The sequence below is a fragment of the Hirundo rustica genome, chromosome Z (genome assembly GCF_015227805.2).
Source record: "Hirundo rustica isolate bHirRus1 chromosome Z, bHirRus1.pri.v3, whole genome shotgun sequence".
NCBI lineage: Eukaryota > Metazoa > Chordata > Aves > Passeriformes > Hirundinidae > Hirundo > Hirundo rustica.
The window spans coordinates 68,020,625-68,032,772 of NC_053488.1; the positions used below are offsets into that span (position 1 = coordinate 68,020,625).

Here is a 12,148-nt window from a genome sequence, read left to right on the forward strand (position 1 = left end):
CAGTCTTCTCTGAACAAGTGCTTTACTTTCAGCAGTTGCATACCTGCAACAGATACTCAAAACTCCTTTTCACTTTTGCATTAAAAAGTACTTCAAAACAAGGACAGGTGACTTAAAGCACTACATTGTTCAACATCTAACCTTAAAATACAAGACGCCTTGATGACATGATTCTGAAAAAATATCAGCATTTATGTCTCCTAACCATTCAGTGAGTGGTCACAGTCTCGGGCATGGGGAGAAACAGAGTTAAATAAGAGTAAGGATAGGACCAAGAAAAAAAAAAATCAATAATGTGCATAAGAAAAAAAAAAAAATAGAGTAACAATAAGCATAAGAAAAAGAAAGAAGGTAATATCTTTTCTTCACCCTTTTTCACCTTTTGTGAAAAGCCGAGAATTAATCAGAAGCTGGTGTTTCTGTTTAAAGTTCTGAAAAGTCTTTGATCAATTAAATGAAATTAAGGGACAGAAGAACTGCTGATAAATTATAAACATTATTTTATCTAACTACTATGTAAGTAGACTTTTTCCAGGGAAAGGCTTAGCTGAGCTCTTTCATGTGATGGGCGTCTAAATTGTTTTCTCTTTAGGGAAGGCATATGGCAATAGATGATTTTGTTGTAATCACAATACTTTCTCTTCATTCCCACTTGCAAATTTTCCTTGATGAGTTAATGTTTTCAAATCTTTCATTTTCCAGTAGTAGAATGGATGGATTCCAGACATGTTAGACAGCCAAAGATAGAGACTACTATGGTGCATTTGCATAGTCCACAGTAGTTTTATCATTCACTACCCTAGGAAAAGAGTCAATCCCTCTATATGAGAAGCACTTTATTTTAAAGTAGAGCTTTGAAAAGCAAATTTAAAAAGCCCTTCACACCTCAAAACATATGAATTGCTTACTGCTAGCTGCAGGAAAGAAGGAAAAAACTCATTTCTGAAGATGTTTGCAAAGAGGTGTGAGCTCAGAAACAGTCAGCCCTGGTAACTCACGTATGTTTTTCACTCAGTAAAATATTTTGACATTTTTGTGGCTTAAATGAGAACTGCTGAGATCCGTTCACACACAATTCAAACTCTAGTGAACAAGTCACTGTAGGTGGCATGAATTCATACCAGCATTTTCCCCTGTCGATTACCCTGCCAGGCCATACTCCAATTCATTCTGTGGGTGTGGAGACATAAAGAACAGTACAAGCAGGGTTTCTCCACCCCTGAGGGGCTCTCTTCCCTCCTGCTTCTCTCAGACAAAGAGCAGTGCTTGAGCACTGAAAGGTTGAACAGAACCAGGACTTCAACTCACTTTCTAGTGCTGAACTAATGTTATTTGGACAACTAAAAATAACATGTAGAGGGTTCCATACAAAGCTGCAAAGGAAAATTGCAATTTGGATTGATACAGATACCTGCAACCCTTACGCCATCCTCTCCCGAGGTCTGACATGGTGCTAGAATTCCTCTTCTTGTTTTCAGAATCCCAGCATCAATCCTTTCCACTACTGCCACATTTATGTGATGCAGGAAAGGTAGAGGTGGGAAAAAAAGGTGACACAAAGAGATGATGTTGTGTGAATAAGAATGATCTAGAGTGGTTTTGAAAAAAAACCCCAAAACCAACCAACCAACCAACCAACCAACCAACCAACCAACCAACCAACCAACCAAACAAACAAACAAAAAACCCCCCAAACCCCAACAAACAACAACAAAAAATCAAAACAAACAACCAAAACATCCAACCAGCCAAAAGGCTAATTGACAAACAAACAAAAAAAACCCCTCCAAACTGAAACAAAGCAGGTGGGAAGAGAAATGGAATAGCTTGCAGGAAGGGGGAAATAAAGGCAAAATATGCAGAAGGAAGACCACACTCAGAAAACAAGAGGAAAAATGGGAAATACTATTGTTTTTTTCAACCTGGTGGGGTGGAAGAAAAGGGAGTAGAAAAATGAAGGGAAATGACAGAGAAAGAGAGAAGGAAAAAAGGACTAGAACAAGGCACAGTGAAGCAAAAAAGTCAAAATGCAGAAAATGAAATGGGAGATAAAAAAACATTGAAAGCAAACAGGTAATTAAAAGTAAATAACTTTGGAGTGGACTAAATTTAATTTTATCTTCTTGTTTTTACTCCAGGCTTTAGCTATTCTTTGGGACTGTTTATAAATATTTAAGGGGTAAAAGTAACCTTACCTGTTACATCTGCCTTGTTAAGAGATAGAAGATACACAGAAAAGGAACAAAGTGGATGATGCAAACAAAACTAATTTTGAGAGCACAGATGTTTTTCCAAGATTCTACATGATATTTATAATTTATCATTTATTGTTTATCATTTATTGTTTATTATTTATTGTTTAATTTTAAATTTTAATTTTTAATTATTGATTATACTATTTAGTGAGAAGTAAATGAAAGGACTATGGCATTAATTAATAGCCATGAGAGTGAGACATTGTTGACAAAAAATGAGGTTTGTCAGGAGGATTTTAGAGAGTAGAAGGCTTTTTGACAAAATGGCTAAGTAGATGAAAAAAAATAACAGGATAATACTTTCAGGTGAAGATGGATAAGCACTGTGCTTCAGAGCTGTGTGCGAAAAGGAAAAAAAAAAAAAGAAAAAAAGAGAGAGGGTAGAAGGAGTAATATGCTGAGTGAACTTGAATCAGCAAAGTGGGATGGTTAATGCCCAGTTCTTTTGTATACAAGCATAAATTGGGAGAGGAGTGGCTGGAGATCAGCCCTGCAGAAGAGGATCTGAGGTTGCTGGTCAGCATCATGCTCACTGTGAGCCAGCAGTGTCCCCAGGCAGCCAAGAGGGCAAACTGTATCCTGGGGGCATCAAACACAGCACAACCAGAGGGTCAGGGAGAAGATTATCCTGCTGTATTCACCACTGGTGTAGCCTGAGCTGTGCTGGGCCACTCCATTTGGGAAGGACATGCGGGTCCTTGATTGTGTCCAGAGGAGGCCAACAAAGCTGATAAAAGGGCTGGCTAGCCAGTCCTGTAAGGAGTGGCTGAGGACCCGGGGCTGGCCTCATTTGCAGAGGAGGAGGCTGTGGCTGACCTCACTGGTCTCTACAGATTCCTGAGGAGAGGGAGTGGAGAGGGAAGTACTGGGCTCTTCTCCCTAGGATTTAGTGTTAGCAGACATGGAAGTGGTTCATAGTTGCATCAGGGGAGGTTCAGACTTGAAAGTAGGAAACAATTTTTTACTATAAGGGTGATCAAACTCTGGAACAGGCTTACTAGAATGGTGTTTCATTCTCCATTGTGGTTTTTTTTGGCTGGGATAATTTTCTCCATGGCAGCCATTATGGGGCTGTGTTTTGGATTTAGGAAAATAGTGTTGATATCACAGGGATGATTTTGCTACTGCTTAGAAGGGCTTACACAGAGCCAAGACCTTTGTTACTCCTCACCCACCACACCAGCATGGAGGTTGGGGTGTGCAAGGGACTCAGCTGTGACAGCTGACCCCAGCTGACCCAAGGGATATCCTACATCATAGGATGTTGTGTTCAGCATATAAATGGAGAGAAGAAGGAGGATAGGGGAGATATCCAGAGTGCTCCATGCTCCTGGAGATGGCTGAACACCTGCCTGCCCATGGGATGTGGTGCATAAATTCCTTGTTTTGCTTTGCAAGTGAGGGTTTTGCTTTACCTATTAAACCTCTTTATCTCAGACCATGAGTTTTCTCATTTTTACTCATCTCATTCTCTCGCCCATCCCATGGTGGGAGAGTGGGTGGGTGTGTTTGGGGTGCTTAGTTGCTGGATGGGGTTAAACTACAACAACCAATATTTTCTCATCCCAGAATAGTTCAGGCAGTTGAACTAGAAGATCATTGTTGGTATTATTCAACTAAAATGATTCTGTTCTATTCTATTGCCCATGAGGTGGCATTTGACACCCCCTCTTTCCTCCCAGAGATCGAGCTCATTTTTTAACAAGTACCTAGTCCTTAAAATGAACTCAAGCTCATCCATTCCCATTTATACAATTTAGGATTAATTTAATTTTGAAAATAACATTTTTATTCTGTCCAGGCAAAATAAGTTCTTAACAGGACTCTGAATTAAGTGGTATTCAAATAATAACAAAAATTATTTAGGTTCCTAACTATTGTTGCCATTATTTATGGAAATTATTGGCAAGGATTCTATCACCAGGAGGAAGAAAAAAAATTAGAGTATAGAAGAATTTTGTCATCACATTAGGATCAGAGATAATGAAATTTGAAAAAATAGACCCTGTTAGGAAAATAGATTTATTTCTTGCATTAAAAGAGAATAAAACAGGTAAGATAAAAGAAAAATCCCTATTATTTTAATTAAAATATATGTATACATTTGAGTTCAAGTAAAAAACTGAAATTAAATCCTGTAGCTTAAGACTCAGATGTATAAGAGAATTTCTTTACCTTGTGCTTTTCCCAAAAAAATGTGTCTTCAATCTAATGTTAAAGTAGAAATCTCTCAAAAGGACATCAAAACAGACACACACATTTTTAAAGTAATTGGACACTTTGGCCTGAAAAGGCTAGTGAGGTCTAACATACCAAAAGGTAGCACAAAACTGTTTCATAATAACTATGGCATGCTTAAGAGACAAAAGGAATAATTTTTAACTTCCATATAATTCTTCAGGACATAGCTGAGTAAGGATTTTACAGACCTTAAAGAATAAAGTAAAAGAACCTCCATTTTGCTCACTAACTTTGTGCTGTTTAAAACCTTGAGGGATAAAAATGTTTTAAGAGAGGTAAATCGTCTTAAATGTTCACAGGCGCTCAGAAGTGAACATTAGTATCCTTAAGGCTAATCTGGTTTATGAACCAAAATCCCAATGTCCAGCATGAAAATCATGTATTTACTTTGGACTGATAGATTTTCAACGTGAATTCTTAGGTGTTTTGTTTGTTTGTTTGTTTGTTTGTTTGTTTGTTTGTTTGTTTGTTTGTTTGTTTTGAAAACCTTCACTGCAGACTGCAATGTAATTATATGCAGTTCTTAATATAGTTTAATGCAGTAATGCAATTCTTGAACTGGACCTGTCTAAGAATCTGAGAAAATTGTTAAGGGCTGCAAGATTCTTTCATTTTGCAATCACCCTTTCTGTAGCCATTTCTACACATGCTTCTGTGTAGACAAGTGAATTTGAAAGAGGTAATTTCAGTGCTTTGAAAAATTGTTTCTCTGTTGCCATTATGTGCATTTAAAAGTCATATAGGAGAAAAGAAGAATAAAAGCGTAGAAGTCAATTTAAAACTCCCTTGCCATTGTATTGAAACATGCTGAAGATGGATTGGACATGATTAAAGGTGAAACAGTTTTTATCCCTACCACTTAGTCATGTACATAATATAAATCAATCCTTATTTAATAATGTTTGAGTCATTAAGATTGTTTGCATAGATACAGATAGATAGACAATATGTGTAATTGGTTCTACAAAACCCCAACTTTTATGTGTGAAATGAAGGTCAGAACTAGAGACAAAACCAGAGTTTTGTTATTAAAGGCATGCCAGACTCTTTAGTGATATACTGCCCAGGGCATTGTGATAGTTCCAGAGTTAAGGCTCTTGGAGACGTTGATAAAAATGTAGATTATTGCTTTTCTTGCTTGGGGAAAATGACACACTCTGCACTGTAATGACATACTATAGGTGGAACAGGAAGTATTGCCTGCTGAGTCATTCAGTACTCTGCTTCCCGGAGACAATAACTTCTCATTGGGACAGGCACAGCAGTCTGTCCTAGGGTAAATCACAGTCAGGAGGAAAAATTAAATAAATAGGAGGCTAGAGAGGAAACTTAGTCAAACCTATACATTTGTCTTCAGGTACTGCCAAGAGCAGGAGTTTTACAACTTCAATGACACAGAGACAGTTAGTCATAAATTTCTCTGACTACAGTGCTGAGTTAGTCATGGAGGTGCTTTGTCCATGTTCACCCAAGGGTGCTTTCAAGCACCCAGTATCTCTGCTGATGTGCTGGAGAGAAGCTTATCAATGCTTCCACCTCATGTTTCTCCTAAAGAGGATGACAAGGCTCATTGTTTTGTACCACAAGTTGCATTTTAAGAAGACCAGGGATGGTGGGGTGGTCTGTTGTGGTTTGGCTGATCTTTAAGTGCTGAAGGAAAGAAGAGAAAGAAATAGAGAGGATGAATTCCTACTGATGTGGAGGATGTTTATGAATATAAAAGTATAAGATTTTAGAAGCAGCTTTTAGTGACTTTGTAGAAGTAAAGAAACAGCTTGTACTGAGGATACATAAAAGATTACCTGAAGTTAAAGCTCGCTTGTTAGGTAGTTACTAAGTAAAAGTCATATAGGTAAGATGTATAATGTTGAAACCCAGCAAAGAGGGACCTAAGTATCTGTCAAAAATTAATAAAGCAGAACTTTGTGACTTGAATCCAGCAAAATCAAGCTCCTCATCTTTGGCAAGAGCAAGGTGACCCCAAAAAACCAGCCAAACCTCCACTACGCCTGACCAGAAGTGAAGATCAACCTGAGGAAGATGTTGGCCTTCCTCCCGAGACCCCAACTCATGACCACCAGGAGACATGATGGGTAATTAGAATACGAAGCGAGAGAAGGCAGGGAATGGGTGGGTGGGGAGGTGTGAGTTTGTGCGATCAATCTGTATTTAAACCTGGACCTTGTCTTGACCAGTGGTTTGGAGGAGATATCCCCCCATGTCCCAACTGGAAATAAAACCTACTTTAAAATTTCTAATTTTAAAGTTCCTATTCTACACTTCACTACCTTCAGAAACTACTCTGTCGATGAGACTCCCTGTCTATTCCAGGTAGGTCATCTGAAGAAGCTAGGAAAGAACTCCTGTTTTAAGTCCTGAACAGAAATAAGACTGAGGTTAATGGTTCAAATTTTTTTTTTTTTTTATTTTTTTTTTTTTCCCAGGGAGATCACAAATCCCTCAAGACTTACAAACACCAGCGAGAAAAAGTTGCAGAACTATGTTTTAGACTTGAACTGCTCTAGGATCTTGAAAACAGATGATGTGGTTTCAATTAATGTAAATAATTTGCTCATGATAACCAAATATAAAGCTGAAAAGTAGAAGCTGCTGACCTGAGTCACAGGTGGAAACCTGAACCAGTGGAACTACTGATGGACACATTTTTTTGTTACTTCCATGAATGGGGGAAAAAAGCCATTATTCCCATTATTCCAAAAGCAGTAAGAAAAAAGAAACAAATTAACTTTAATTCTGCTCCTCAAAAGATTACATTTCCTTCAGCTAGTCTGCTTTTGACATGGATATAATTCTGGTAATAACTCTGGGGAAATCAGAACATTAGATATACATGTGATCAACCTATTCATGGCTATCTAACTGAGCAATTAACTAAATACTGTGTGAAAGAAAAGGTATGAGGAATATGAAAGTAGCCGTTTCATGTTAGGTTTTTTTCACATAACTGCTTTTTGTTGTTGTTCCTGAACCTCCAAGCACACAACTCAAACCAGAAAGAAATAGGAATATACAATTTCACCATGAAATAGAAGCTACTTGTACAGCACTTCAATAATTGACACCAAGAAAATGCATGAACTAGTGAGGAATGACCCACTAATTAATTTCCTTCACTCCTTCTGCAGAAGCTTTGGTGTTTTAATATATTAGAAGTTTGAAAGAAGAAGTTTTGGTATTTAAATTTTTAAAATTTCTTTCATCCTCCCACCACGGTAAAGGATAACAAGGGAGGAATGATAAGGAAAATGAAAAGGAAAACGATAAGGAAAATTGTAAGGAAAACAAGGGAGTATATAACTGTGTGTACATTCCCCATCTCATTTAAATTCAACTGTCAAAACATCAAAAGGATTTTGAAGAGAAGATTTGTATCCTACATTCAAACATCTTCCAATTGCCACATTTAAATTTTGCCACTAGTATAAATGATGCTGATAGGCCCCAGCAATTTTTATGCAGTTCTTTCACTTCAGCTATTTTCATTGTTAAGGAAAGAGTAAACCAACTTGATTAAAGGAAACCAAGTATTAAAAATACCAAAAAAAACAGTTTCCTGTGAGTCGTGGCAGAAACTGATGAGAGAATGGCATTCAAATCATTCACCCTCTAGTAAAATTGTCAAAATAATAAACTTTTAAAGGAAAAATTATTTATATTATTTTGAAATACAGGCTTGAAAGAAGCTTGGCATAACCATGTAAAACATCTACAAATAAACACCAGGCATTAAGAATATATTTATCTAGCTAAGGCCCAATATTTTAAATTGATATTAAAAAAAAAAAAAAATCCACAAATAACAACAATCTATGTCTTGTTTTTGTTCTGTCTGAAAGATTGTCACAATTTGATAAAACTTGTCATCATGATGAACCTTGCAAATGTCTGGCCTAAGCAGACACTTCTCTACTTGCAAGTAGGGTGGTATATAATTTCTGAAAGAATGAGTGAAAGTTTGTCTGAACTGCCTACTCTGATACAGCAGCAAAACCAGAAAAAGTAGCAAAATGCTCCCAAAACAAAGGAGCACAACATGATTATTTATAGCACAATAAAGCAAGTCACCACTCATCTGTCTTGTTTTTTATCTCGTCTCATGGCTAAGTTTCAATTTCCTTCATATAACATCTTAGCCTTCTGTTTTAAGGCTTTCTCTTTTGTTCATGTTTTTCAATTTGATACAGAGAGTCTTCTAATGACTCAGTTACAGAATCTAAAATATGTTCAGAAAATATGCTTCAGGACAAGGGTGTCAGATTTGAAATTTATTCACCACCAAAGCTGAGGGTGATTTACTCATCCAACTCAGCAACTCCAAGGAATGATGGCAATTCTGGAACAACATAAATCAATTTTCATAGCAATTTGCTTTTTAATAATGATAATAGTGAAAGATGAAGGAAATCTGAACATATATTTCTGTGGTAGTTTATATGGGATACATGTATTTGTAGATACATATGCAAGTTAAAATCCTCTCTTATCTTCAGGTATAACTTATTTTATAGGAACAATTACTTTTTTCTCAGTCCCCAAGTCATTACATGCTTTCTCAAGAAGTTATATTTGGTTTGCATTCTTCCTATATAACAGGAAACAAACAATTATGGATACCTAATTACTATTTTGGGCACTGAAGCCTTAACTAGGAATCGGGTTCTGTTGGACTCTCCCTTAAGTGTCACTGGAGGGATTGCTGCTTTGAGACTAATGCAGGCAAGATTTCACCATCATTGGTAACAGAGACAACTGAAGAGCCGGGGGCATGTTCAGAATCTATTTGAGATGGACCTAGACAATTTAGACCTGAGTCACATTGTTATTTGCTTTATATGCACTGAATCATAAGAATGATGTGTACTTACAAAGAAACTTAAAGCCATCTGGGAGGGCAATACCAAATTCAGCAGTGTTACAAAAATGAGATTAAGGTGATATTCTGATAGATTTGGAGGTAGAAAATGAAAGGTGGTCAAAATGCCTCACAGGTTAGTTAAGAACATTTAATAAACTGAAAAAAAGCTTAGAAATCATGCAATATACAATTGCTACAGCAGTGTCTAGTTGGCACAAAAGCTAATCTTCTGGTATAACATATCTCTTCTAGAAAGCATAGTAGAAAAAAAAAGTTTGCAAAGTGGCCGATGCTTTGGCAGATTTGATTTCAATGTTACCCTGTCTTCAGATGAAACAAGTAGGGTTGGGAGTGCCTGACAGAGCCTCTCCACCCCTTCTGACATGCAGCCTCGTTCAGTAATTGTCAGTGCTGAAATTATAGCAGAAGTGCTTTCTTATAGCAGAAGTGCTGAAACGTTTGATTACTAAGATGCATGAAGAGAAAAAAAGAACAAACAAGCATTCAGAAACGGACTAAACTGAAATTTCTGTCCTACTGGGGTGTCAGAAAACAAATATTTTTATTGTCTTAAAATTAAAAACAAAACAAAAACAAACAAACAAAAACACAAAATTAAAAAGAAACCAAAAAACCCCAGGATATGCTTTCAATCCCACACTTGTCTTTATAAACAAGGGATGTGGCAGTTTCTACTCTGTTAGCTGAAATGAAAGCACTGCCAGGGTGATGAAGGACCTGGGAGCCAAGCTATCTGGAAGTAGTTCATATGACCAAGCCACAGTGTCTGTCATACCAGTCTATATGTCCTTGAGTTGTACTGGTATCTACCATGTAAATTCCATCCCCAGCTTCTGTTTAGAAGTTTAGAAAGGAGAGAAGTCACCTCTTCTACAGTTCCCACCTTCTGAAGTTATGTAATATTTCATACAGCTATTGTTTCCAGGGAAACTAATACTTGATTTCTACATCATGACCCAGTACCATGGAAAACTGGGAATAAAGAAATAGAAAGAAACTCATAAATATCAGACCTAGACTGCTGTGAGAACAGCCCACAACATTTTCACTTGCAACACTGTTTTTCCCACAGAAACAGTGTGCAGCATAGAAAATGCAGAAGTCAGCAGAGCATCCTTTCATCACAGGGATGAAACAACTGATTCTGAATTGTACTAAACACTCATAATTCCCAGTATCAGGAATTGTAAATATCAGCCTAAGTAATATGTCAGAAAGCAAGTAAGACACGAAGGTAGTTCAGCTCTTCTAAGGATTACACATGTACTATGGGAAAGCTAATTCTTCTATAAAAATTCAACAAAAAATTCTTAAAGAATAAAGAATAGACATTCTTCCAAAGATATTGAGAGAATCCCTAATGATTACAATTCATTGCTCCTTGTTTTTGTGTTTTCATTTTTAGCCAGGTTTAGAGCAGCTTTTGTCAGAGAGAAGACTATTTTGAAACAACACTGGAGGTAACACAATATAAAGTAATATAACAGAAAGAAATATAACTATTTTCCAAATATACTGATTTTCATCTGCTCTCTATAAGACATGACACAAAAATAATGACCAATAAACACTTAATTATCACTATCCAAGCAACAGCCCTATTAACTACTTTAGTGAATGAAGTCCTGTCAATCAGAAAGGCTCTTACCTGCTAAAATTGGAAAGCACAACAGAAAATAATCTATGTTGGTCTGAGGGAGATGAAATTCTACTCATAAAAAGACTATTTGACTTCAACATGTTTTCTCTTGGTGCCAAGAGAGCCTTCAAATATCAGTGTTTTGAGACTGATGACTTCTTGCCCGAGCTTGCTGGTTTTGCCTAAGTATTTTGTCCTCTCCACACCAAGCACAAGAGTCTGAAAAATCCCGAGTTGTTGTTTGTAGACAAGTAACACTGTATGGCAGCTATTCAAAGGCAGACACCTCCAACTTGTATATATATATATATATATATATATATATATATATATATATATATATATATATATAATAATTATTATAAATGTGAAAGCAGAGTGTCTTAGGGACTGAGGACATTTACAGAAAATCAAGCAAAACAGCACACAGTTTCCCATTGATTCTTGGAACTTGGACAGTGCACATTTTAATCTCAGTTTAAACCTGATGAATTAGTTTAAAATTATTTATGTTTGGAAACTTACATGCTATCATCTCCTTCCTGGAAATTTGCTAAATATGGAAAGGCTCCAAAGGACTTTTTGCTCCGAGAATTGTATAGTGGCTGTTGAGCCATTGGTATGAGGAGGGAAGATAAAATACCAGTTGTCAGGGGGACCTTCAAATCCATAGATACTTCTTTCCTTCAGAACAGTTCAACAGAATATAGGAGGGGCAAAAATTTTGGTCATTGAGAAGTGACACTCAAATGCAGAATCACAAGTTTGATTGCCTTTAAAACGTATTAAAATTATATCGAGTACACAGTAATGATTAGATGGCTGAATAATAAACTAGAGTAGTCAAAGTATGTAGACTGAGGGGGAGCTATTGCCAGAATGACTATAATTAAGTAAAATTATAATAGTATAATATAAATTATATATTGCAGATAGCTACAATATAGAGTTTTATTATGTATTATACAGTACACAATCAATTATGCATCACATAATTCATTATCGATATAAATATTTATTCCTTATAATTTATTAATTATTTTAGACACATCCATCCTCTTTGACTAGCAAAACTAATTTTTGCTCCATGAGAAATCAAAGAAGTAGGGAGTTTCC

The 12,148-nt window shown here is 36.5% G+C and overlaps 1 protein-coding gene across 5 annotated transcripts in view; it reads right to left on the reverse strand.

Annotated features, from left to right (window-relative positions):
* Window positions 1-12,148, reverse strand: part of LINGO2 (leucine rich repeat and Ig domain containing 2) — a 467,557-nt gene that overhangs the window by 64,739 nt on the left and 390,670 nt on the right. Inside the window, exon 1 of one of the 5 annotated variants that reach the window (XM_040090099.2) lies at window positions 1,412-1,435. The exons of the other annotated variants lie outside the window; for them this stretch is intronic. The gene's annotated coding sequence lies outside the window, so the exon portion shown is untranslated. Of the gene's footprint in view, window positions 1-1,411; window positions 1,436-12,148 lie in introns of those variants that run through there. 5 annotated transcript variants of the gene reach the window in all.